This window comes from Musa acuminata, chromosome BXJ1-5 (genome assembly GCF_036884655.1).
Source record: "Musa acuminata AAA Group cultivar baxijiao chromosome BXJ1-5, Cavendish_Baxijiao_AAA, whole genome shotgun sequence".
NCBI lineage: Eukaryota > Viridiplantae > Streptophyta > Magnoliopsida > Zingiberales > Musaceae > Musa > Musa acuminata.
The window spans coordinates 7,578,858-7,585,229 of NC_088331.1; positions in this window are offsets into that span (position 1 = coordinate 7,578,858).

A 6,372-nucleotide genomic window follows, 5' to 3' on the forward strand; every position below is an offset into this window, starting at 1 on the left:
CGGGCTGTAGAGTGGTGCTTGAGCTTGGTTCTCCAACCTCGCTCAATTATATCATTCTCCCACTGTCTCCGTCAAGAATGTGCTCCTTCTCAAGGAACACTGCTCTCTTAGCTACAAAGACCTTTTGGTCCTCGAGATGATTGAAATAATACCCATAAGTTTCCTTGGGGTATCCCATTAATTTGCATCGCTCTGTCCTTGATTCTAACTTATAGGGGTTGTGTCTTCTAACATGGGCAGGGCAGCCCCAAATCTTAACAACCTTAAGATCATGCTTCTTCCCTTTCCATATCTCATATGGTGTAGACACTACCGACTTAGTTGGAACTCTGTTCGGAAGGTAAGCTGCGGTTTCTATGGCATATCCCCAGAATGAGATGGGTAGGTCAGCGAAACTCATCATGGACCGTACCATATCTAATAACCAATTTCTCCTTCTAAAGACACCATTGAGCTGTGGTGTATAAGGAGGTGTCCATTGGGATAATATCCCATGGTCCTTGAGGAACTGAGTAAACTCTGTACTTAAGTACTCACCTCCTCGATCTGATCGAAAAGTTTTGATACTCTTTCCAGTCTGGTTCTCCACCTCATTCTTATACTCTCTGAATTTCTCAAAGGCCTCGGACTTGTACTTCATTAAGTACACATATCCATACCTTGAGAAATCATTAGTAAATGTAATGAAGTAGGAGTAACCTCGAATGGCATGAGTTGACATGGGTCCACATACATCACTATGTATGAGTTCCAACAACTCATTGGCTCTCTCTCCAGTTCTACTAAATGGAGATTTGGTCAGTTTTCCACGAATGTAAGGCTCACAAGTTGCATATGACACATAGTCGAATGGATCTAGATATCCATCATTTAGCAACTTTTGAATCCTTCTTTCATGGATGTGACCTAGCCTACAATGCCACAGGTATGCACTGTTCAACTCATCTCGTTTCCTTTTGGACACATTTACGTTCATGATATGTGGAGTGGTGTCTAATATAAATAAACTATTATGCAATGTTCCTTTCGTGATGATCTTATCATCTAATAATATCGAACAACCATTGTTCTCAAAAACAAATTTATATCCACTAACTGTTAAACATGAAATAGAGATAATGTTTTTGATAATAGAAGGAACAAAATAACATGCATCTAATGCAATAAAAGCTCCACTAGGCAGATGTAGGGCGACCTCGCCAACAGCTAATACAGCAACTTTTGCTCCATTACCCATCTTGAGGTCCATCTCGCCTCTCTCTAGTCTCCTAGGCCTTGCCAGAACCTGCAACGAATTGCATATATGATAAGCACTACCAGTATCCAATACCCATGTGTTATTATAAGAGTCTGACAAATGGAGACTGATCATGAATGTACTTGAAGCTTCATCAAGCTTTTGTTTCGCCCTTTCTGCAAGGTACTCTTTGCAGTTTCTCTTCCAATGCCCATCTTTACCACAGTGGAAGCACTGGCCTTTGTCCTTTGCTGGGTCTTTCTTAGCAACCTTTGCTTTACCTTGTTTGCCCTTGCCCTTTCCCTTCTTAAGGGACCTTTCTGCTTTCCTTTTCTTTCTGGTCTCACCAGTGTAGAGAACTGGCTTCTCTTTCTTAATAGTACTCTCTGCCTCCCTCAACATATTGAGGAGCTCTGGGAGAGTCACCTCAAGCTTGTTCATATTAAAATTCATTATGAACTGTGAAAAGGAATCTGGTAGGGACTGAAGAACAATGTCCACACATAAGTTATCCTCTAGGACCATTTCTAGACCTGTGAGTTTCTCTATCCACTCAATCATCTTTAGGACATGGTTCTGAACCGGTGTCCCCTCAGTCATCCTAGCGCGGAAAAGGCTCTTGGATATCTCATATCGTTGAGTCCTTCCCTGTTCCTCAAACAATTTGCGGACATGTAGGAGAATGGATCTGGCATCCATCTTTTCATGTTGTCTCTGTAACTCTGGAGTCATAGAGCCCAACATATAGCATTGAGCAAGAGTGGAGTCATCAATGTACTTCACGTAGCGAGCGATCTCATCCTCGCTTGCCCCTTCTTCGGGCGTAGGCATCACTGTATCAAGGACGTACACGATTTTCTCCGCTGTGAGAACAATTCTCAAGTTACGGAGCCAATCCGTATAATTTGGACCAGTGAGGCGGTTGACATCAAGTATGCCACGTAAGGGATTTGAAAGCGACATTTTCTGAAAATAAAGATGTAGTAGAAATGAATAACATGCAGATTTTGCAAGAAATAAACTATCAAGATATGAACTTCTATCTTAATATGCTCCCACTATTTTACTAACGAGTCACGCGACACCCTCAGCACGTGAAACGGAAGTCTCCGGCAGACTTCTAGTGGGGATCAGGATCCAATCAGCGTCTTAGTGTAACCTCGAGGGACTCGACCAATCATACTAAGCCTAAAAGGTAGGCAACTCTTGCCGATCACAACTCCTTGTGATTCCCGTCCTGTTCGGCCTCCGAATCACCATGGCCTCGAGGGACTCGACCAACCATGATGCTCGGTTAAGTCAACACATTCGTTACAAGATGAGTCTGATTTGATGATATACCCTCGAGGGACTCGACCAAGCATACCATGCCCTCAGGTCACCGGTGACATCTCTATGTCGTAAACAAGATAGCGAATCGCGATATAGGTGAGTCTCGAGGGACTCGACCAACTCAACCTACACCGGGAATCGGTTCCTACTCATAACGATGGAAGGCCACGTGGGTCAATCTAATTGCCTCACGTTTACCGACTTAATATTATCGAGAGATGTTTCTATAATTTGGTCTCCTAATATGACATGTCACACATATACATATTTAATATATATCTACATCGCATGCAAATATATATACATATCTAGTATGTGTATAAGCAATCACATTAGATGATCATGGACCACAACCTAATATGATTATGCCCGAGCCAATAGGCCTAATCACTCACATCAAGATCTATGTGTGCAACGGTGCATCTCCATGCCCTGTGATCGTCCATCTCATCCTCGTCGGTTCCGTCGACATCTTGATGCATCTCCATGCATCACGATCGTCCGTCTCGTGGGTCCCGCTATCGCATCCACGCTCTCGCTACGCCTCCTCATGTGATTACAACTTAATCATAGGCACGCAGGCCCGACAATAAATGAGAAATATAATGGAGGTTCGCAGACCTCAATAATAATAATCACAAGTACACACATCACGCGGTCCATGATCATCCGTCCACACATCATACATCACATGTATAAATAATCATCATCATGTAGGACTACTAGATAATAATAAAAATAATAATCAACTAAACCTTTTAATTAATTAATATTTTTCTGAAATCAGGGACATGTAGGGAATTTCTCAATTCCTAAGGGTATTTTCGTAATTTGGATAAAAGACAGAAACTATAATTTCTCAAATTCCGAGGGGCAAAACTGTCTTTTGCCCAAAAAACCCTAATACCCTTTCCCCTTTTCGCTGCTGCCGTCGCCGCCACCCTACCGGCGACGGCCTGTGCGGTGGGGCGAGGGCACTGCCGCGATGCCGCTACAGGTGGGTGCCCCCTTCGGGCGCTGCTGCCTCCGCAGGCGATGCTGTACCGCCGGGCGGCCACCCCTGTGGGGGGGTTTCGCCCGCGGGAGCAGCGGCGGCAAGCGCTGCTGCCCTACTGACACGGACTTAGCTGGTTTTGCCTAAGTCGTGCGGCACCCTTGCGCGTCCGTCCGCAAAGGTCAGCCTCCCCGAAGCCTCCCATTGTCCCTTAGGACCAACAAAAGAGAGAACGGGTTAAAGAGAACGCCTCAAACGGGATCCACAAGCAAACATGTCCGAAAAACACTTCATAGACAAAGCAAATTACAAACAGACTTTACAAGCTCTGAACAGTGGCACAACAAAGGGTAAAATGGTCCATTACATACCGAAAAGCTCTCGCGCGTGTCTACATGACACAACCTTTATTTACAAGCCTAAAGAGGCCACCAACCCAACTAAAATGGGACTTATAAGCCTTCGGCTGCCCCTTTACATTCTGTACAAGGCATGAACATGCCAAACGACACGGACATACATAAGCATTACATCAAACACCTTGTTTAGAAGTTTGTCCGTGACATTCTCCCCCACTTATCCCTTCGACGTCCTCGTCGAAGCCTTTGTGAACACTGCAACTCTTCACCTTTGTTGAGTCTTCAATATTCTGCTTTAGCTGCAATGCGCCTCCTGGCTCCCTGTTGCTCTCCGCTGCGGTTTCTAAGTAGTCGAACCTTTGATCCGCCATGCTGCTTCAACTCACCAATGACTCTTGACTCTGGTGTGGGGTTGGCTGAGTTGTGTTGATCATTGTTGATTCTTACGGATCCCCCAAATGAAGGAAAAAGACCATCCTTACTGCGCCAGTCTCTCAAAATTTCCACATGCTGCTTGAACTGGGTGGATACTTGTTGGAGCTTTAACGAGCATCGCCTCGCAAACTTCTGAAGTTTTGGGTCCTTCCTCCACAAAATCTGCTCATTGACTCTTCTTTCAGTTAGTTGTCACATCCAAGTAGGTTCGCATCACTTCCACTTTCGATTGGCATTTCGTTGGGAAATGAGGCGGACAATCTACTCTCAGTAGCACTGATCACCGTTGGTGAGGATTTGACAACTATTGTCTTCCATTATCTTCGAAGGGTCTTTGAACTTGTGCAGAGCTCCTCTGCTATATAGATAAGAGAACTGGGGTACTCGGTTTCGCCCATTCTCTTAAGAGTTGAGAAGGCAAAGGTTACTTGACTTCGCCCGCCTCCTCGAGGTTGTACTTCATGCATCGAGCTGGTTACTGGTCTTCGCCTGCTCTTTGCTCACACTTCTGAAGCACTTGAAGTGTTTGCACTCCTTGCGTTGAGTTAGCTACTGTGATTCACCTTCTCAATGCCATGGAACTTCTGGAATGCAGGAAGTTTTCACCCCAACTTGGAGTAATTCTCTGATAGATGAGGTCGCCTCTAGGATTGTACCGTCTTCTCCATCAACCCTGCCGCCTACTACACTGAGTAGCAAAGGTACAGCACCGCGTACTGCTTGCTTCGTTCCTTGGTCGTGCACTCTTGCATGACCCGAAGTCCTTCACTTACGGCCATCTTGATGAGAAACTTGTTGACACCGGTCTTACGAAGTTTCTTGGCCTCTGCCCTTCAGCCTTGTCTCGGTACTTGGAGATTGCCTCTGCATGCTCCACCTCCTCGGCCCCTTTCACGACCAAGCGCTCTCCCTCCATGAGAGCAAGGGATCAATGACTTTGACGGAAGTCCCGCCTCTGCGGTACCATGGCGCTGCCATGCCCATGGCCCTACTATCCGTCGCCTCGCATCTACATCCCTTTTCTTCACAATCAGTAGATATGCCTTCGTGACACTCCTCTGAGTCCACCTCCATTCTCACTGATTGCTTGATTTTGGGTAGCTAAGTCCCTCTGGACTTGTCGTCGCTTCCTCGCCCCTTTCGACCTCCTGCTTCAACACCTCTGTGTTCTCCAAGCAGTCTGTTTGTTCGATGGAAAGACAGACTGCAACTCCCATGCATGGCCTCTGCCATCACATTGTAGGGTTTGCACCGATTCTGTTCTCCTTAGCTTCCTTGGTAGCAACGTTCGCTTACTCGACCTTGTCCTCTGACTTGTCGGGCTCCCTTAAGCGAATATGAGCTCTGGAGCAGTCCAACTCTCCAGCTGCTTCGATCATACCTCTACATGATCAAGTCCCTCTCATGGGACTCACTGGTACTTGCATTCGAACTTTTCCCTTGGTGGAACCCAGCCCCCATATGCTGATGACCAAGGTTTTCATCCGATGCAAAATTCGGTGCACGCCCGGAAGACCCGCCTCTGCGGTACCATGGCCTTCACTCCTTGAATCCATAGCCCTTCTTGCCGTCGTGTTGTTCACCAAAGCGGAGCTCCCAGTAGCTCCCGATCATACCTCCATATGATCTAGTCCCTCCCGGGACTCTGTCGTGTGTATCGCATTGCCACGAACTGTCCCACCACGATCCGCTGCACCATGTCGCCTCCTGGTGACATCTCCATTGCATTCTGATCCTTGTGGAATAAACTCGAATTGTGAACCCTCCATGTGTGGCCTCTGCCAATACATCGCAGGGTCTCCTCCACCTTCGATTTTGTTCGCTCCTTTGGCAATCGACCTTCATCCACCCACTCTTGGGTCACACCTAGATGGAGCACCGCTCTAGGACAGTCCGTCGCCTAGAAGCTCCCGAAGTCCACCGACTTCGCTGTAAATTGTGCACCATTGCCTGGATCCTGGGCCTCTGCCCCTACCAGCACAATCTCCGCTGCGCACCGCTTCCTTCATAGCAAC